We start from the raw sequence: 21,745 nt of genomic DNA on the forward strand, positions 1-21,745 counted from the left end.
TTTTCGCTCTACTTTCAGATTCCGCCGCTGGTTCCAGTCTCACGAAAGTGGGAGCTGAATGTGTAAGTCTCTCCCTGCCGGTACATAGTCTCCCCATCAGCAAGCCTCGTGTAGTGTCTCCTCACTGGAAACACACAGAAACTGAACTCCTTTCGGACTCAGGCTGAACTACAGAGGACGGGGAGGAGGTCTGGCCCCTGCACATGTAGCATGAAGTCCCACCGGTGTGTGGACATGCCTGGTGCTCGTGAACCAGATCCCCAGCTATGGGTAAATAGCCCCACTGCCTTGTGGGCAGTCCCGGGAGAGACTGAGGCTATGGGAGTAAACCCAGAGAGAAAATCCAGAGTGGAGCCCCTAAGGTGGCTGGACGTCATTGAACATCCTTCCAGCAGCTCCTGCAGCCAAGCTGGTGCCAAGCACGTTGCTTCATAAGCTTTCCTTTGGCCTACAGTAGTGAGGCCGAGAGGCAGATTTTGATGACTGGGCATCTCAGGATCTTCGGACCTTCCACCCATCACCCATTGTCCTTCAAGACAGATGGACGCCAACCAGCAATTTAAGCTCTTTGGTGAAAAGAGCTTAAATATCAGGCCAATCAAGTAAACAAGCTTATCGTTGTCACATGAACTGAGCAACAGTGAATTATCTGTCTTGTATCCTTAAAACAGCAAGACATTGAAGTGGTACAAGATAAAACAATAACAAAATGCTTCTGGCTTAAGATGGCATTTCTAAAAATGTGCTACCGAAAAGGTGAATAATAAGGGAAGAGATGTGACTTAAAATGTTTCTTATAACATCTTTTCTGAAGAAAATTGTGGTGAACTTTTGTCGCAGGTAGTGAAGAGGCATGTGGAGGTAAGGCTGACTTGGAGGATGAGCCGTGCTGGGACATTGCGAGGTGCAGCATGTTTGGGCTGGGGTATCGTTGTCAGAGATGGAGTGAGGGACTTGGAGAGGAGTTAATGTGGAAGAGTTTCGATGGCTATCCACCTAACCCCGTTGCGAGGTTGGAACGATCAATGCGCCAAGCCGATTCGGTGAGATCAGGATCAGCTTCGGGCGGGGTGGCCCAGGCGTATTGGAGTGCCTCAGTCTGGGTCCTGGAATGTGGCACTACTTGGTATTTGGGTAACTTATACGTCGGCCCAGACAGACTGGAAGTCCGAGTGTCAGCTACAGAGACGAGGGGCGGGCTGATTTCCTGCGATTGTTTATTCCTTTCCCTATGGCGCCGAGACTGTGAACTGATCCGGCTGCTGTGCATCTCTGCCCAGCTGGTGTGATGAACTGGGAACCGAGGCTGGGGCCTACTCTGTGAGCGTGCCTGGTCTGGGATGCTATTGGCTTGCTCCTACTGTTTGCAGGAATTGTGTTTGTACTTCCCTCTCTTCCTCTGTGCAGTGGTTTGTGGCCTTTCTTTTTTATGGGGCTATTCAGGTCTCTTGCAGTGTGGCTGTCTGTAGGCAGACAAATTTCAAGGTATATATTCTTTGGCAATAACCGTGCTTTGAATCTTTGAATAACATATTACAGTTACAGACAAAGTACAGTGTAAGTAGACAGTAAGATGGCAAGGGCATAATGAGGTCAAAGGTCCACCTTATCATATTCAGAGACTGTCCAATAGTCTTATCATTGCGGGGTAGAGGCCGACCCCAAGCCTGGTGATACTCGCCTTCAGGATTTTGTATCTTCTGCCTGATGGGAGGGGGAAGAAATGAGGGTGCCTGAGGTGGCTGGGGTCTTTAGTTATGTTGGATGCTTCACTGAGGCAGCAAAAAGTGTGGAGAGAGAGTTGGTGGAGGAAATGCTGTTCTTCAGGGTGTGCTGAGCTGCTGTATATCCATTTCTTGCGCTCCTGGGCTTACCAGGCTGTGGAGCAGCCCGGGGAGGGGGGCTTTCTATGGTGCATTGATAAGAGTTAGTAAGGATCAAAGGGGAAATTCCAAATTGCTTTAACCATCTGAGGAAGCAGAGATGCTGGTGAACTTCCCTGGACTTTGCATCCACATGGTTAGCTCAGGACATGATGTTGGTGATGTCACTCCCAGGATATTTACTGCACGCCAGTTTATATTCGACTGGACAGTTTAATTTCGAGATCCGTGTGCAAAATGGCTCCTGCTAACTGGATTTCAATGCACACTTTGTTAGTCTCCCATTGGGTTGAGATAAGGTGCTAATTTAAACGGGCAGTTCATGATTCTCAAGCTAAAGTCTTTCTTCATTGTGTGTGTTTATTTGCACAACTTTATTAAAAAAAAAGTTTTGACATTTTGCAGATAAAATCCTTCCTGGTTGCTCATGACCCTGTTTAGATTACACTGGACAGCAAAGATTCTGCTTCCAGAATACTTTTGGGTGTATCTCATGGATTTTGGTCTGCTGATCATGAAAATCACCATGAAATTCCCGTCATCGAACATTTTTTTAAATTGCCTAGATTTTTTATTTCAATTCATAATTCAAGTCAGAATAATTGATGCCAACATTAAGGAAGGCAATTTTGTTGGTCCACAAGTCAAACAGGTCATCAATGGCAGGCAATTCAAAGAAAATAGTGCGACTGTAGAAAATCGCATGGAAGGCATTCAAGGATGTTGTTAAAAAGTTTCTTGGCAACTACAGAACACCAAAACTATGTGCAGCAGGTTGACAACATGCTTCAAGCATGCAAAATCATGAAGTGCATCATGACCGCAATGTCAGTGACCAGCATGGAGAAAATTTTCACCAGAACATTGCAGTCATGGAGAAATGGTTTCAGGGCAACTGGAACCTATCAATGCGAGCTGATTATTGTTGGACACAAGTGAGAAGCATCAGACACTGAGTACAAACAAAAATCATCAACTATATGTTTTTAGCTTAATTGAACTATTGCAAAGTGTCAGCACCATTATGCAATTAAACGCATTATGTTCAATAGGGCGACCCGGTAGCATAGTGTTTAGCACATCACTTTATAGTACAGGCGATGCGGGTTCAATTCCCATCACTGCCTGCAAGGAGTCTGTATCTTCTCCACATGACTCCAGGTGCTCTGGTTCCCTGCTACAGTCCAAGGATGTTGGTAGGTTAGTTGGTCATTGAAAATTGTCGCGTGATTTGGCTACGGTTAAACTGGAGGTTGCTGGGTGGTGTGGCTTGAAGGGCCAGAAGGACCCATTCTGCACTGTATCTCAATAAATAAATAAAAGTTAATTTCTATTTTCTCCAAATTCCTGTGATACAAGTAGTCCGAAATTATACTTGTGTTCAACTTCAAGCAGACTGTCATAAACAAAAAAAAAACATTCTGAGGAAGCAACACTTCTGAAAAAAAATGTTGTCCAGTGTTGGTAGAAAATACAACACAGCTTTTTGTCAAGCTGCTGTCCACCTCTAGGGTGAAAAAACAAACGTGCAAGCTTTTATAGGAACCATTCCCTAGCTTCTGGTCTACATCTCCAACTTCCCTTATTAATCTGTGACTCGGATCATGTACCACTTGGCCTATCTTGCCTTCAGATAAGATTACATCATTGGACGTTGTTCAAAGCTCAAGACATCACCTGACAGCATCGGAGTTCCTAGACTGCTGAGGGAGACATAAATGAGATGTGAGTGCTTGTCTTCACAAGTACTGTCAGAGAAAGCACTGATTAATTTGATGCATTCTACTTAAGGAAAATGAAACCACTGACCTCCCTTCTCCTGCACCACCACCAACCCCCACCTCAAACCACAAGACATACTTTCTGACTCATGCCTTATTGGAATTACAATTGGGAGAGGCCTTGTAGAACTGAAATTTTCTCTAAAACAATGGTATGTTTGGATCTCATTCTAACAAGGCCTGGATAATTCCTAAAGCCTTCTTGTTCCTTTCCTTCAAGGCTATCAGCTTCACATTTTAAGGAAACTCATGTAATTGATCCATTTTCATGGGAGACTTTAAATTGGTTGATTGAAAGAGGCAAGTCAATTCTGTAATCCATGCAGGGAAAGAAAACATGAATTTAGAAATTATGCCAGAAGATGGTAAAATGGAAATTAATCTATCAAATTCGACAGTGATTTTATTGTCATATGCACATGAGTTCAATGTGAAGCTTCATTGCACCTGTTCACATAAGCACTTAGCTCAAAGTTCGAAGTACATTTATTATCAACGTTATGTTTCCTACATACAGCCTTGAGATTTGTCTCCTCACAGGCAGCCACAAAACAAAGAAATACAAAAGAACCCATTTAAAAAAACAAACACCCGATATGCTGAGAGTTAAAAAAACGTCACATAGGAAGCATTCACAGTAAAAACACAAGATATGCACATTCTTTACACGGAAGAAAACAACGAGAATGAAAACGAGACCATCTTAGTGCAGAGTGGTTGTAGTGTTGCTAAAACGTAATGAGAGGTTTTTGCAGCTGTTTTGGGAGCAGAATGATTGAGGGGAAGTACCCGTTCTTGAACCTGATGATGTACTTCCTGGCCAGCGGTAGCTGCAAAAAGAGGGCAGGGCTGATACGCTGGGGATCTTTAATGATAGATGTTGCTTTCTTGAAGCAGTGTCTCCTGCATATAATCCCAGTGGCAGGGAGGGATGTGCCAGTGATCTATTTGGCTGAGTCTAGTACCTGATATTGATCCAGTAGCTGATATCACCTCATCATTTTAATTCATTGCCCACTCAAAGCAAACTGCTGAAAACCTGTGTGCAATAGAAAATGCAAAGTTCATAATCATTTATGACTAATAGCTTTAATTCCAAGCATTTCAGAAATTATTCAGAGGCTCAAACTTGGTTTTAATTTTACAATGTGAAGAGATATCCTGCAGCATTAGTGCTTGTTGATACCCTTGCATATTCGACAAAGCTGCTATTGTTTCAATAATCTCAAGGAGAGAAGAAGTACACCTACCTATCCCTATCAGGAAACCTGAATCCATTTTTAAAGACTGGCTTAATTTATGCTGAACGACATTGTCAATTCCTAGAAAGTGTTTTAACCTTTGTTGTTCATGTCCGTGGCTAACTGGAGATAACTGCTCCAATAATACTGAAGAGGGTCAGAGCCTGGAGTTTACTTGCACCTCACTTACCACTCTAAACATTCACCACCGGAGCACAGACGTTGCTGAACACACCATTTACACAAACGCGCTACAGTTGCTCGCCTGGACTTTTCCAAATTGCATGTCTCAAACCTGCGACCTTCCATTGCCAAGAAGGGGCAAGACTGCATGGGAGCTCCCCCCACCCCCACTCCACCAAGTCAGGAAACATCACGGATGAAAACTGCAGTGCTATTTTTTCCATTTTTGCTGGGTCTTAACCCTGAAACAACTTCAGCAGGGTGACCAGCAATTCAAGCTGATGGCTCACCACGAGCTTATTAGGAGCATTTAGGGATGGGTAATAAATGCTGTCATTTAGGTACTTAGAAATGCAGGGGTGGCCCTTCCCCAGCAAGCCCTTGCCACTCAAGGACACCCAGGTGACCAATTAGCCTGCTAACCCCTACGCCTTTGGAATGTGGGATGAAACTGGAACATCAGGAGGAACACATGCATTAGGGGCAAAATGTACAACTCCTCACAGAAAGCGGTGGAATTAAACCCGAGTCGCTCCAGTCGTAGAGTGTCATGCTAACTACTGTGTTGCTGTGCTGCCTCCAAAATTACACGAGGATTAAGGAAATAGATGGTTATTTATTTGGAGATACAGCACGGTGACAGGACCTTCCTGCGCAATGAACCCCTGCCAGCCAATTATGGCCCTGTGACCAATTAACCTACTAACCCACATCTCTTTGGAATGTGGGAGGAAATGTTGAAAAATTAATTTTAATAAAAGCCTGCTGTTATTCCTAAACAATCATTAAAATCAGAGGGATACAGAGTTAATGTGTCACCAATATGTAACCACTGTGGGATTAATCTTAAAGTTTCTTATCCCCTTGAATTAACATTGGACTTGGACTTCTATTAACAAAACTATAATAGTTTACTCACACATAAGTACACAAATAAAAACATCAAGTATTTAAAAGACAGTGAACAAATTCAAATTAAACTATGATTATTACTTAGTTACTTAATCCCATCACCTGTACTGGGGCACAGGCCAACGACAGCAGCTCGACAGAGCCCTCTGTCCTGGGCCAGGCTTTCGCATTGTCTCCAGGTGTAGCCCATCTTCTTGGTGCATCCTTCCTCTCCTGAGGAGAGGTCTTCAGAGCTGTAGTTGGCGTTTCTGCAGCTCTGGGTTTTTACGGGATGCAGTTGCTAGCCCTGTCCCCAACAGTTCTCCTTTTGCAGCTGAGCTTGGGACAGTCCATGGTGAAATTAAATATGATTATTGCTGTCTATAAAAAAGTCAGTTCGCTGGGGGGGGGGGGGGGGGTCCACCGTTCCCCAAACTCCTCCGCTATACCCATGGTGATGGCATGCACCCTCCCCAGGGTCATCTAGGTATGGATGTATCCCTGGAAGCCGGGCAGGCAGTCGGCCCAGGCAGAGGACTTGACTACTCACCATCTCATGACTGGCTACCTCGGCCAAGCCCAGCTGGAAGTCCACCAGTAGATTCCCCAAGTGACCCTCCCTTAGACAAAGACTTTTCAGCTTTACGTATATTTGATGAGCATTCAGTGAGGGTGCTTGAAGGAGGACATTGTAATAATGCAGAAAGGCCACTTCCTTTATTGTAATTCTTGCAATTGGAATAGAAATTGGTTTATTATTGTCACATGTACCGAGATACACTAAAAAGCTTGCATCCTGTTCATCCAGATCAAATCATTACACGGTTCTTTGAGTTAAACAAGGTAAAACAATAGCAATGCAGAAAAACTATGACAGATAAAGAAAATGTATTGCAGGTAAACAATAGGGTGCAAGATCATATCGAGGTAGATTGTGAGTCTTGAGAGTTCTCCAATGATTTCTTACCTTAAAGATATTTGCACGGCTCTGCACTGAACTGAGGCTGTGGTCTGTTCTAGCTTCATCTCTATAGACTCAATTTTGTCCTGGGTGCAGTTGCTTCTTTTTGTAGTTTGCACAATTTTGTTTTCTCTCTGCATGTTGGGTGTTTGCCCGTCTTTTTTTGAATGGGTTCTTTTGGGTTGCTTTATCTTGTGGCTGCCTGTAAGGAGATGAATCTGAAGCTTGTATAAAGTATACATACTTTGATAATAAATGTAGTTTGAAATGTCTGGGCATCAGCTTATAGCAGCAGCTTTAATTTTGCTCTATCAGTTACGACTGGGTATTTTTTCCCTCTGTTTTTGATCTCTGAGAGGTGGCAGAGTTAGGTCTCACAGTGCCAGAGGGCCAGGGTGGATCCCGTGGTCAGGTGGAGTCAGTTTTCACATTTACGTACTCTCACTGTAACTCATTCCTCCAGGGGTTCTGCTCTTCCCCAGCATCCTAAAGATTTGCAGATCAGTAGGTTAATTTGTCACTGTAGTTTACCCCTATTATAGGTGGGTGGTAGATTCTGGGGATAGTCAATGAGAAATTGGGTTGAATGTTCATTCATTTATTCATCATGTACCATGACAAATGATGTAGGCAGTCATGGTCTTTCCATGACGATGACTACTTACTTACTGCCCATTACACCACTGGCGTTGAGGGCAGCAATGAAGTCCACCATCTCTGGTGGTGTTCAGGGTTTCCTTCATCATGCAAGTAGCTTCCTGTCGGTGTTCACTACTCTCAGTCATGCAAGTCCCTGGTGGAGACTCAGGAAAACCATCACACTCAGATGAAGAAGGATTCTTCACTTCTGTCTCCATAACAGTTTTGTTTTACCAGTCAGAGTTGTCAGCTCTGAGCCTGAACAGCTGGAGGACAGGTGGACCACTCTTAGTCTTCCGTCTACCCTTTGATGTGTTTGGCATGGGTGATTCTGCCAAGAACCAAAGCATAAAGCCTTGACTTCAGCCAGCATAGCTCTCTGGGTCATTGAGGCACGCAAGCCTCCGAACCACAACAAGGTTGTAGTCCTCTTGGAGGGTGACCATGATTGCTTTGCCATTGTCTTCTTCCCCATCCGTTGTCAATACTCTTCAGAGATTGTCTGCCTGGTGTTGGTGATCACATAACCAGGACTTGTGATATGCACCAGCTGCTCATATGACCATCCACCACCTGCTCCCATGACTTCAATTGACCCTGATTGGGGGGGTGGGGGCTAAGCAAGTGCTACATCTTGCCCAAGGAAGACCTGCGGTTAGCAAAGGGAAGGAGATCCTTATACCTCCTTTGAGAGAGACATATCTCCACCCCACCACCCAAGGTCAAATGTAAGATTAATAAAATAAAATGGGTTGGCACAGACGTACTGTCCTGAAGAGCCCATTTCCACTCTGTGTTTCTTAATGATTCAATAAATAACAGAACTTACCCAATGGACCGTGCATGGGTATTGAGTGGGGAAGTGATTATTATTCTTATCATGCACTTTTTATGTAAAGGAGAAAATTTTCAATTTGTGATCATTATTCCCAGCTTCTGAAATGTTGGATGGGGGGACCTGAATGTCATGTTGTTGGTATGTATTGTTTTCTGCTTGATTTGGAGTAGGAATGTTCTGGATGCCTAGTTAACTGGAAATGTTTGCAGCTTTGAGGAACTCTCACTTTAGCTCCTTAGAAAAGTAAAATAAGGTGTAGGCAGCTGCAGAATACAGTCACAGCAAGGTGCTTGATGGTACAGGTCTCAAAGCAGTCTGCTGGTGTAGCTGTCTCTTTAAGAAGTTTTCCTTATTTTCCTGTCTTGGAGGATAAAGATGAAGTTGGAAGGGTAGTCACGATATATTAGAGAAGGAGACCTCCTAATTTAAAAAAAATACCCATAATGGTGGACATATTAGAGGAGGTTAAATTGGTCTGATGCCAAAACTGGAATAAGGATCACATTACATTATTAAACCATGCTCATCGATCAGCGTACACAAATCAGCAGTGATTCAAAACTGTCGGTAGGCAGAATTACTGAAAGGCTGCCCATAGTTCGTAAAGTGCACATATTCAGCAGCTGCAAGAAATTTTTGAAAATGCATCTGCTTTGTGATACTCTGACGGAAGCTGAATGTACGCGAGAGGCTGTGGCAACATCTGTGGAGGCTGAGGAAATCACCTGGGCAAAGGTGTTCTTTGTGATGCCAGGGAAGTGATTATACGTGCTGTGTGTCGTTGACTGAGCGAAGTTTCTAATAACGTTCTCCTGCCGCAGAATTACATGCAAGTCTTCAGGCATCCACAGAATAGAGCTTCCTGAAATAAGCACAATCACAACCAGAAATAGATAATGAATCTTTTCAATAACTCTGTTCAGAGACTGAGGGGCTGGGTAATCCTTTAGTTTGGTATCAGCTATTGTAGTGGTTACTTGCAAACAAACCAAAACTGCTCAGAGGCTAAGCACAGGGGTCAACACTGTTTGACATGCTACAAGTAACAAAGTTCCAAAGTTCAAAAGAGTATACTCGATCCTTTCACGTGAGAATCTGCGGATGCTGGGAATCCAAAGCAACGCACACAAAATGCTGGAGGAGCTCAGCTGGCCAGGCAGTGTCTATGGAAAAGAGTAAACAGCGGATGTTTCGGGCTGAACTCCTTCATCAGGACTGGAAAGGAAGAGAAGTTACAGTGGGGTTCTTCTTCCATGGCCTTCTGACCTCACCTGTCAGATTCACCCTCCTCCAGCAAATCAAATTCCCAGCTCTTAACTTCACCACCTCCCGCTCCCCCAGTTTCATCTATCACCTATCACGTTGTACTTCCTCCTACCCTCCCCCACCTTCTAACATTGACTTCTCTTCCTTTCCAATCCTCATGTAGGGTCTTGGCCCGAAACATTGACTGTTTGCTTTTGTTCAAGACTGCTGCCTGGCCTGCTGCGTTCTTCCAGCAATCTGTGTGTATTGCGTTCCATCCTTCATTAAGAAATTAGGAAAGACAAACAATCTTGTAGCAATAAAAATCCAATGAAACCAAAACTACAATATAATGACATAACGGTCTATCTTAGCGTAAAGGAAAAATTAACATTCTTAATAGCGATCTAGCAGTCAACAAAATAAATTACCACTGGCCTACTCCCTGGCTTTAACCAGGCTAAACTGAATTTAGAAAAGGCTGAATATGTAATTATACTCATTCGCTTCTACCACGCCCCAACCTATGTGACAAATTACCTGTAATAAATGCACAGCACATAACAAAATATAGACAGAAAAAAAAAATTAGATGCATGGCTCCTGCAGCTATGAAAGATTAAGGTAGTGATGGCAGGCATGTGGAGGTTAATTATGTCATCATCATTATCATCATCAACATCATCATCATGTGCCTTGTCAATGACATGGGCGATTACGGTCTTTGACCTTGATTGTTCTTGGCAAATTTTTCTACAGAAAAATTTACCATTGCCTTCTTCTGGACAGTGCCTTTACAAGATGGGTGACCCCAGCAATTGTCAATACTCTTCTGGGTTTGTCTGCCTGGTGTCAGTGGTCACATAACCAGGACTTGTGATATGCACCAACTGCCCATGTGACCATCTACCACCTGCCCCCATGGCTTCATGTGACCCTGATCCACAGAGGGGGATGGGGGTGGGGGTCTAAGCAGGTGCAACACCTTGCCCAAGGGTGACCTGTAGGTCAGCAGAGGGAAGAAGCGACTTAAACCTCCTTTAGCAGAGACATATCTCCACACTCAGACCCATTTATTTACGTCATCCATGGCAAAACAAAATTCAGCACAGCACAACGACATCATCTTAGCAGAATATACATCGCCAGCATTGCTTCGGGAGATGCACGCGAGACCTTCTTGGCATTGTGCATGGTTCCTGGATCACAGCTTCACACTTGGAACCTTGAATCAGGTTCCAAGCGTCTGGTGAGTCGCTGCCTATATTAATCATTCATTTGCTAAAAGTAAAAATTCAACCAAACATTCGTGTTCCCCAGGTTACAGAAACTACAAAGCTGAATATTCAACAAAGATACACTCAACAGACATAAACAGGAGAAAATCTGCAGTTGCTGGAAATCCAAGCAACATACACAAAATGCTGGAGGAACTCAGCAGGCAGACATACTTACTTAAAATCATGTGCAGAGAATATCTTCCCAATGGCTGTGTGCACCGCCTTCCTTAGCCAAAGGAGGAGAGAGCAAGGCCCTTCCACGTGCTATTTTATACCTGGGAGATTGGAAACTGGACATCAGGTGGCTAATTAATGGGAAAAGCAGCTACTGTTTCTAAACTGACCAATCACAACAGAAGTGACTTTCCACAATCAGAATAAGCCAGGCCCTCGACAAAAGAAGTGCTTTATAAAGCAGACACCACGCGGCCCAATTTATCCCCTCAGCTGTTGTAAAGGCTACACAGGCAGAAAGGGAAGGGGTGGCCACTAGACAGCGTAGCAGTAGGCAGGTAGTGCAGTAGTCCCCTGAGGTCATCTCCCTCCTAAACAGATACACTGTTTTGGATACTGTTGGGGGAGATGTCTCATCAGGGGAAGGCAGCAGCAACCGAGTTCATTGCACCATAGGTGGCTCTGCGGCACAGGAGGGAAGGAAAAGGAGTGGGAGAGCTATAGTGATAGGGGATTCTATTGTAAGGGGAATAGATAGGCGTTTTTGCAGCTGCAAACGAGACCCCAAGATGGTATGTTGCCTCCCTGGTGCAAGGGTCAAGGATGTCTCTGAGTGGCTGCAGGACATTCTGGAATGGGAGGGTGAACAGCCAGTGGTCGCGGTGCACATAGGTACCAACGATATAGGTAAAAAAACGGGATGAGGTCCTACAAGGTGAATTTAGGGAGTTAGGAGATAAACTAAAAAGTAGGACCACAAAGGTAATAATCTCTGGATTACTACCAGTGCCATGTGCTAGTCAGAGTAGAAATAGGAAGATACTTCAGATGAATATGTGGCTTGAAAAATGGTGCAAGGGGGAGGGATTCAAATTTCTGGGGCATTGGAACCAGTTCTGGGGGAGGTGGGACTGGTATAAACAGGACGGTCTGCACCTGGGCTGGACTGGAACCAATGTCCTAGGGGGAGCATTTGCTACTGCTGTTCAGGAGGCTTTAAACTAATGTGGCAGGGGGATGGGAACAAGTGCAGAGAGACAGAGGGGTGTAAAATGAGGGTAGAAGCAAAAAGTAGTAAGGTGAAAAGTAAAAGTGGCAGGCAGGCAAATCCAGGGCAAAAAGCAAAAAGAGCCACTTTTCAACATAATTGTATAAGGGCTAAGAGTGTTGTAAAAACAAGCCTGAAGGCTTTGTGTGTCAATGCGAGGAGCATTCATAACAAGGTGGATGAATTGAACATGCAGATAGTTATTAATGAATATGATATAGTTGGGATCACAGAGACATGGCTCCAGGGTGATCAAGGATGGGAACTCAACATACAGGGATATTCAGTATTCAGGAGGGATAGACAGGAAAGAAAAGGAGGTGGGGTAGCATTGCTGGTTAGAGAGGAGATTAACGCAGTAGAAAGGAAGGACATTAGCCTGGAGGATGTGGAATCAATATGGGTAGAGCTGCATAGCATTAAGGGGCAGAAAACGCTGGTGGGAGTTGTGTACAGGCCACCTAACAGTAGGAGTGAGGTTGGGGATGGTATTAAACAAGAAATTAGAAATGCGTGCAATAAAGAAACAGTAATTATAATGGGTGACTTCAATCTACATATAGATTGGGTGAACCAAATTGGTAAGGGTGCTGAGGAAGAGAATTTCTTGGAATGTATGCGGGATGGTTTTCTGAACCAACATGTCGAGGAACCAACAAGAGAGCAGGCCATTCTAGAGTGGGTATTGAGCAATGAGGAAGGGTTAGTTAGTAATCTTGTTGTGCGAGGCCCCTTGGGTAAGAGTGACCATAAAATGGTGGAATTCTTCATTAAGATGGAGAGTGACATAGTTAATTCAGAAACAAAGGTTCTGAACTTAAAGAAGGGTAACTGAAAGCATGAGACGTGAATTAGCTAAGATAGACTGGCAAATGATACTTCAAGGGTTGACAGTGGATATGCAATGGCAAGTATTTAAAGATCGCATGGATGAACAATAACAATTGTTCATCCCAGTTTGGCAAAAGAATAAACCAGGGAAGGTAGTGCACCTGTGGCTGACAAGGGAAATTAGGGATAGTATCAAGTCCAAAGAAGAAACATATAAATTAGCAAAAAAAAGCGGCACACCTGAGGACTGGGAGAAATTCAGAGTCCAGCAGAGGAGGACAAAGGGCTTAATTAGGAAAGGGAAAAAAGATTATGAGGGAAAGCTGGCAGGGAACATAAAAACTGACTGTAAAAGCTCTTATAGATACGTGAAAAGAAAAAGATCGGTCAAGACAAATGTAGGTCCTTTACAGTCAGAAACAGGTGAATTGGTCATAGGGAACAAAGACATGGCAGACCAATTGAATAACTACTTTGGTTCTGTCTTCACTAAGAAGGACATAAATAATCTTCCGGAAATAGTAAGGGACCAAGGGTCTAGTGAGATGAAGGAACTGAGGGAAATGCATGTTAGTAGGGAAGTGGTGTTAGGTAAATTGAAGGGATTAAAGGCAGATAAATCCCCAGGGCCAGATGGTTTGCATCCCAGAATGCTTAAGGAAGTAGCCCAAGATATAATGGATGCATTAGTGATAATTTTTCAAAACTCCTTAGATTCTAGATTAGTTCCTGAGGATTGGAGGTGGCTAATGTAACCACACTTTTTAAAAAAGGAGGGAGAGAAAAACTGGGGAATTATAGAGCGGTTAGTCTGACATTGGTGGTGGGGAAAATGCTAGAGTCTGTTATCAATGATGTGATAACAGCACATGTGGAAAGAGGTGAAATCATCGGACAAAGTCAGCATGGATTTGTGAAAGGAAAATCATGTCTGACGAAACTTATAGAATTTTTTGAAGATGTAACTAGTAGAGTGGATAGGGGAGAGCCAGTGGATGTGGTATATTTAGATTTTCAAAAGGCTTTTGACAAGGTCCCACACAGGAGATTAGTGTGCAAACTTAAAGCACAGAGTATCAGAGGTATGGTATTGATGCGGATAGAGAATTGGTTGGCAGACAGGAAGCAAAGAGTGGGAGTAAACGGGACCTTTTCAGAATGGCAGGCAGTGACTAGTGGGGTACCGCAAGGCTCAATGCTGGGACCCCAGTTGTTTACAATATATATTAATGATTTAGACGAGGGAATTAAATGCAGCATCTCCAAGTTTGCGGATGACATGAAGCTGGGTTGGTGTTAGCTGTGAGGAGGCTGCTAAGAGGATGCAGGGTGACTTGGATAGGTTAGGTGAGTGGGCAAATTCATGGCAGATGCAATTTAATGTGGATAAATGTGAGGTTATCTACTTTGGTTGCAAGAACAGGAAAACAAATTATTATCTGAACGGTGGCCGATTAGGAAAAGGGGAGATGCAATGAGACCTGGGTGTCATTGTACACCAGTCATTGAAGGTGGGCATGTAGGTACAGCAGGCGGTGAAAAAGGCAAATGGTATGTTGGCATTCATAGCAAAAGGATTTGAGTACAGGAGCAGGGAGGTTCTACTGCAGTTGTACAAGGCCTTGGTGAGACTGCACCTAGAATATTGTGTGCAGTTTTGGTCCCATAATCTGAGGAAAAACATTCTTGCCATAGAGGGAGTACAGGGAAGGTTCACCAGATTAATTCCTGGGATGGCAGTACTTTCATATGAAGAAAGACTGGATCGACTAGACTTATACTCACTGAAATTTAGAAGATTGAGGGGGGATCTTTTTGAAACGTATAAGATTCTAAAGGGATTCGTCAGGCTAGATGCAGGAAGATTGTTTCCGATGTTGGGGAAGTCCAGAACGAGGGGGCACAGTTTAAGGATAAAGAGGAAGCCTTTTAGGACCGAGATGAGGAAAAACTTCTTCACACAGAGAGTGGTGAATCTGTGGAATTCTCTGGCACAGGAAACGAGGCCGGTTCATTGGCTATATTTAAGAGGAAGTTAGATATGGCCCTTGTGGCTAAAGGGATCAGGGGGTATGGAGAGAAAGCAGGTACAGGGTTCTGAGTTGGATGATCAGCCATGATCATACTGAATGGCGGCGCAGGCTCGAAGGGCCGAAGGCCTACTCCTGCACCTATTTTCTATGTTTCTATGTTGTCCAATGAACAATGCATGTGCTCTTATATCTCTGCAAGTTAGCAAAACAACCCCAATGTCCACTATGGCAGCAGAGAATCCAGGAGTGGCTCTTTCCAGATGATCTCTCAATGTATCTCAGAAAGAGCTGACGGCATAGTCAGACTGGAGAGACGCTGATATATTAGCATTCCTTTGGCATTGCCAGTGCTACTGTGTGGTAGACAGAGCACTGTGTTGAATTTAGAATCGTGTACATAAACCTTGACAGCAGGTTGCCGTGGTCCCCAATGACTCCAGATATCTTTCATTTTCAGAAAGCAACCTATTTTTAAGCCGGACTCCAGAGATCAGAATCCTGTCCTTATAAGCTGCGGTTGGAAGCAATCTCAATGCCCTCCCTCGCACCCCATCCCCCAGCCAGCCAGCTGCTCTCTGTGCCTCTCGTGCCACCTCCACCTGCTCCAGTTCGTTTGTGCATTGTGTTTCACCAAGTGCGCCGTTCTCAAGCTCCTAATTGCTGCTCAAGCTTGAGAAAAGGCATGTGTCACGTTGCTGCAGAGAGTAGCTGAGAGAAGCGTGCAGATGGAGGCGGGAGGGTTCTCCACTCAGCACAGGCTCAGCCTCCGGTATTCTGGGAATTGCCGGCACAGATGTAGTTGTTACCACTCTTCAGCTGACAGAGTAATAGCTCTCCGAACAAGCTCTGCCAGCAGGATGAGGACACTGTGCAGAGGTTAACAAACACACTGAAATGCAAAAAGGAAATATATCTTGGTTTTTATTCTGTTCGTGATCATCAGTTATTAATTGAGGTACTGCACGGAACAGGCCCCTTCTGGCCAATGAGCCCAGTCGCCCAGCGATCGGCCTACTTAACCCCAGCCTAATCACAGGACAATTTACAATGACCAATTAACTTAATAACTAGTACGTCTTTGGACTGTGGGATGAAACCGGAGTGCCTGGAGAAAACCTACACAGTCACCGGGAGAACGTATGAATTCCATACAGACAGCGGTGGGATTTGAACCGGGGCACAGGTAGTGTAAAGCATTGTGCCAACATCTACTCTACTGTGCCACCCCTTCTTAATTGCCCCTAATCGAATGGCGAGCACTGCCATTTCAAAGTGTAATTAAAAACAGCCACATTGCCTTAAGTATAGATTCGTATAATTTGAGAGCCTGGTAAAATTTCGGGAGAAACGGTTCAAAATCAGTTGCTGGTCTCCGATCTCGTGGTTTCAGGAGTGACCTCTCTCTCTCCCAAGACAGAGACTGTCTGAGATGCTAAGTGCTGGGTTACAGACTGTAGTTTTGATGGACTCTGGATCAAGGTCTCTTGGGGGGCTTTTGCTTTTGCTTGCATGGTGGGGCGGGGGGCATCGAGGCTTCTGCTGGCGCGAGAGGTGGGTGGAGGGGGTTTGATGCTCTTTCTGCTTTCTTTTGCGAAGGTTGGGAGAGGGGGACTTCAGAACTTTGATGTTCCTGTCATTCATTCTACAGGGCTTCATGTTTCATGGATGTCCATGAAGAGTATGAATTTCCAGTTGTACTGTATACATTCTCTGATATTAAATGAATCTTTGAAAGGAGCTTATGAAAAACAGTATTTTGAGAGGCAACACAGCAGATTGCATGATCAGTGTTTTCTACAGGTGCTTTGAGGATTAAATCTACAGTGCTATTGTTTTACCCTTATTTGAAGGAGGATCGAGGACCTCAAGGGGGAGACCGATCTGTGGTTTGACTGCACCTTATACTTCACTTATGATGTTTGGCAGGTCTAAGTGGTATTGTCTCTATTATCCGGCTTCCACTAGAGGCTGGGGAAGGAACACAAAGAATTCTGAAAGAATGATAAAAGTTTTGTCTCAAGGAAGTAAAATAGGTTCTTTAAATAGTAAGACTATTGTGTACTGAAGTTTGGATTTGATGTGTATGTAGGAAGGACTTACTGTTTTACTTTGTGTTCATTCGTTATGTGCTGAGGACAATCATAATCTGTCCACGACCATGATGGTTCTTGGCAAATTTTTCTGCAGAAGTGGTTTGCCATTGCCTTCTTCTGGGCAGTGTCCTTACAAGATGGGTGACCCCAACCATTATCAATACTGTCTGCCTGGTGTCAGTGGTCGTATAACCAGGACTTGTGATATGCACCAGCTGCTCATACCACCATCCACCATCTGTTTCAATAACTTCAAATGACCCTACTCAGGGGGCTATACTCCTTGCCCAAGGGTGACCTGCAGGCTAGCGGAGGGAAGGAGTGCCTTACACCTCCTTTGGTAGAACATGTCTTCTCCCTACAACCAATGCTACTTGCGATTATTTTTTGTGGCCCTTCCAGTCTAAACTGGATGGTCACTGATGAAAAAGAAATTGCATGAAAACTCAGCGGGTTAACCAGCATCAGTAGATGAAAGGGCATTGCTGTTGTTTTGGGTCGAGACCCACCATCATGGCGACAAAGGGTGGGGCAGAGTTGATAGATGGAACCTGATGAAGAGGTTGGGTAATGGGTGATGGATAAAAGAATCCCCAGATGAGGGAAAGGGAAGACCTGAGACAGAGGTGGAAACAGACAAGGAATAAAAGTGGGCAGATGGTCCTAGGTAAATGAGGGGACAGGGAAGGGTAGAGACGGAAACTGGTAGGAATTAGATGGAACTCTGTAAGTAAGGAGTCTTGGTCAGATGGAACCAGGTGAGAAAGAGGATAGAAAAGGTGAATAAAAGGAAAAGAAATCCAGGTAGATAGGCAAGTCCAGGTGGGCAGCCGGAACAGATTGGGAATGGTGATTTTGATCCGGAAGAGAGTGGGAGAGGGTTATGTAAAATTAGACAATTCCCTGTTGGAAATGGAAAGGGGAAATGAAATAATGAGCAACGAGAAGCTCGAGTGGACTGTTGCATTCTGTGTACAGGCACTCCACAGAGCGGTAGCCCATTCCACGCTTTGTCTCACCTATGTGGAAGAGGTCACATTGTGATAGAGTAAGTTTGAAGAGATGCACATGATCACTACCATGCTGGAAGAGCTGCTTAGGTCCCTGCATTGCAATGAGAGAGGAGGTGAAGGGGCACTGGTGAAAATTAGATTAATTTTGGTTAAATTTGCTGTTGTAAATTGGGTGAGTTGTGTGGCTTACTGGTGTATTCTATGGTATTGTACTAGTATGCTAGTAAGCACTGGATAAACAGAGAAGGACACAAAAATAATATTTTTTTCCCAATTATATATTTTATTCAGGTCAGGATTGTTAGGAATAAAGTACGATTAAGGGGCTCTCACACACAAATAACTTCAGACCCACTGGGACAATTAGTAGAGCCACTGCCCCAATGCCAGAGATCTGGATTCGTTTCCATCCTCTGGCTGCATGCTTTGTATCCCCAGGTGCTCATGTTTCCTCCCACATCCCAAAGAACTCTAGGTTGGTCTATCTATTTTTTGTGTGACTGTATTTTACTAATATCTAATATGTGCTACAGTGCCTATAAAAAGTTTTCACCCCCTTGGAAGTTTTCTTGCTTTATTGTTTTACAACATTGAATCAAAATGGATTTACTTTGGCTTTTTTTTTGCAGTGTTCAACAGAAAAAGACACTTCCATGAAAATATATCTCTACACAGTGATCTAAATTAATTACAAATATAAGAAGAAAAGAAGAATTGATTACATGAGTATTCACCCCCTTCATGGCAGCATATAGTAGATGCACCTTTGGCAGCAATTACAGCCTTGAGTCTGTGTGGATAGGTCTCTATCAGCTTTGCACATCTGGACACTGCAATTTTTCCCCATTCTTCTTTACGAAAGTGCTCAAGCTCTGTCAGATTGCATGGGGATCGTGTGTGACCAGCCCTTTTCAAGTCCAGCCACAAATTCTCAATTGGATTAATGTCTGGACCCTAATTTCTGCACTCCAGGACATTAACATTGTTGTTTTTAAGCCATTCCTGTGTAGCTTTGGCATTATGCTTGGGATCATTGTCTTGCTGGTTAACAAATATTCTCCCAAGTCACAGTTCTTTTACGGACAGTATTAGGTTTTCCTCCAGGAATTCCCTGTTTTTTGCTCCATTCATTTTACTCTCTACCTTCACAAGCCTTCCATGGCCTGCTGGAGTGAAGCATCCCCACAGCGTGATGCAGCCACCACACTTCACAGTAGGGATGGAGTGTTTTTGACGCTGTGCAGTGTTTGGCTTCTGCCAAACATAGTGTTTAGTGTGAAGGCTGTAAGCTCAGTTTTGGTTTCATCAGACCATAGAACCTGCTTCCAGCTGAATTCAGAGTATACCACATGCCTTCTGGCAAACTCTAGTTGAGATTTTATGTGTGGTTTTTCAATAGTGGCTGTCTCATTGTCACTCTCCCACAATGCTGTGGCTGGTGAACAACTTAGACAACAGTTGTTGTGTGTGAAGTCTCTCCCATCTCAGCCACTGAAGCTTGTAACTCCTCCAGAGTTGTCATTGGTCTCTTGGTGGCCTCCCTCAATAGTCCCCTTCTTGCCTAGTTGCTCAGTTTTTGAAGATGGCCTGCTCTAGGCATATTTACAGCTGTGCCATATTCTTTCCATTTCTTGATGATTGACTTAGCCATACACCAAGGGATGTTCAGCCACTTGGAAATTTTCATGTATCCATCTCCTTTTTTCACAGTTCTTGACTGCACACAGGTCTCCAAAAAGAGATCTCCATTGAACTAATTATGTGACTTCTAAAACCCACTGGCTGCACCAGGGATGATTTGGTGTGTCATATTAAAGAGGGGTGAATACTTATGCAATGAATTATTCAGTGTTCTATATTTGTAATTGATTTAGATCATTCTAGAGATTTGGTTTCAGTTTGTCACAAAGGAGAGATTTTCTGTTGATCAGTGTCAAAAAAGCCAAATTAAATCCATTGTGATTCAATGTTGTAAAACAATAAAACATGAGAACTTCCAAGGGGGGGGGGGAGTGCTGAATACTTTTTCTAGGCACAGCATATGTGCCACATACTGTGTATAAGTGTTGGTACTGTGTTTTGCACCTTGGTCCCGGAGTAACGCTGCTTCATGGGTATTTATGAATGGCTGAATGACAATTGAACTTCAACTTGTTCTTGGTAGGTAAATCTCCTGCTGTACATTGCTATGAATGTGTAGGAGAGTGGTGGAAGCTGTAGTAAATTGGTATGTATGCGGCCAGATTGATGAAATGGGATTAACGTTGGATTAGTATAAAGGAGTGGTTGATGGTCAGTGGGACTGCTTCCAAGCTGTAATTCTCTATCATTCTATGACCTCACATGAGGATCCTCTTAACCCCGAATAATTAGTTTGTGATTGAGCATAGTATCTCAGTCTCTTCCAGGAAGTCATTAGTCCATTCTGATATTGGCTGGCGATTATTGTATGGAAGGTATCATACTTAAACCTATCATATTTTGACATCAAGATTTCAGCCTCCAGCTGCACCAGAGATGCCAGATAACTTCTATGTTAAGTCTGGCAACTCTCCTATCCACCACAGGGAAAAAAGTTTGCCAATGGCTCTAAGCTTCTCTCTCTCTCTCTCTCTCTCTCTCTCTCTCTCTCTCTCTCTCTTTCTCTCTCTCAGCCTGGCAATACTCACTGTCTGTGACCACACTGAGAGAACTATTATTTTGTCCTATGACCTGTATTGTAACCCACCAATAGTTGTTATTCTTTAGAACGTTAAACACAGAAAGGAGATTTTGACCAATTGTGCCTTTGCCAGCTGTTTAGAAAGGTTATCCAATTAGCCTCACTCTTGTCCTCTTTCTCATTGTCCTAGATTTTCTTTATCCTTCAAGTGTTCATACAATTACATTTCGAAAAATATTATTCAATCTATTTCCTCCAGCCTTGCAGGTGGTACGCTGTAAATCTATTTTACAAGATGAGCTCATTGAAGATAAAAGCACTGATTGGAATCCTCCAAAGAAAAGATAAAGCTTTTGATTATCTGAAAGAAAAGAGCACGCTGCAGGAAATTTATTTTTAGAAGGGTGTTCTGTGTATTAAGAAGTGATTTGTTACATATTAGACAATAGACTTAAAAATATAATTGTAGTATATCATTATTAGATTATTTGCTTGTTTGTTTTAATTTAGCAAATTGACTCAATAATTTAAATTTTAAATATAAGACCATGTGATAGTCTAACACTTACAATGTTCAAAGTAAATTTTCTGTCACCGCACATAACCCTGAGATTCATTTTCTTGCGGGCATATTCAATAAATCTATAGAACAATGACCATAACAGAATCAATGAAAGACCACCCAACTTGAGCATTCAACCAGAATGTAACAAACTGTGTAAATATGAAAAGAAAGAACTGACAATAATTAATAAAAAAGCATTAAGTATTGACATCATGAGATGAAGAATCCTTCAAAGTGAGTCCATTGGTTGTGGGAACATTACAATGATAGGGAAAGTGAAGTTATCCCCTTTAGTTCAACAGCCTGATGGTTGAGGTGGTAACTGTTGCTGAACCTGGTGGTGGGAGTCCTAAGGTTCCTGAACCTGCTACCTGATGGCAGCAG

At 43.5% G+C, this 21,745-nt stretch overlaps 1 long non-coding RNA gene across 2 annotated transcripts; it reads right to left on the reverse strand.

The window, feature by feature from the left end:
* Positions 1-4,174: 4,174 nt before the first annotated feature.
* Positions 4,175-11,254, reverse strand: LOC132403523 (uncharacterized). 2 transcript variants are annotated; one of them, XR_009515281.1, is made up of 4 exons: positions 11,118-11,254; positions 9,143-9,279; positions 6,947-7,142; positions 4,175-4,703 (listed from the first exon to the last, which is right to left on the reverse strand). It is a non-coding gene; the product is annotated as an uncharacterized LOC132403523 (long non-coding RNA). The 2 variants fall into 2 exon arrangements; XR_009515280.1 differs by having other exon boundaries at positions 6,947-9,279.
* Positions 11,255-21,745: the final 10,491 nt, after the last annotated feature.

The sequence above is a fragment of the Hypanus sabinus genome, chromosome 13 (assembly GCF_030144855.1).
Source record: "Hypanus sabinus isolate sHypSab1 chromosome 13, sHypSab1.hap1, whole genome shotgun sequence".
NCBI classification, from domain to species: domain Eukaryota; kingdom Metazoa; phylum Chordata; class Chondrichthyes; order Myliobatiformes; family Dasyatidae; genus Hypanus; species Hypanus sabinus.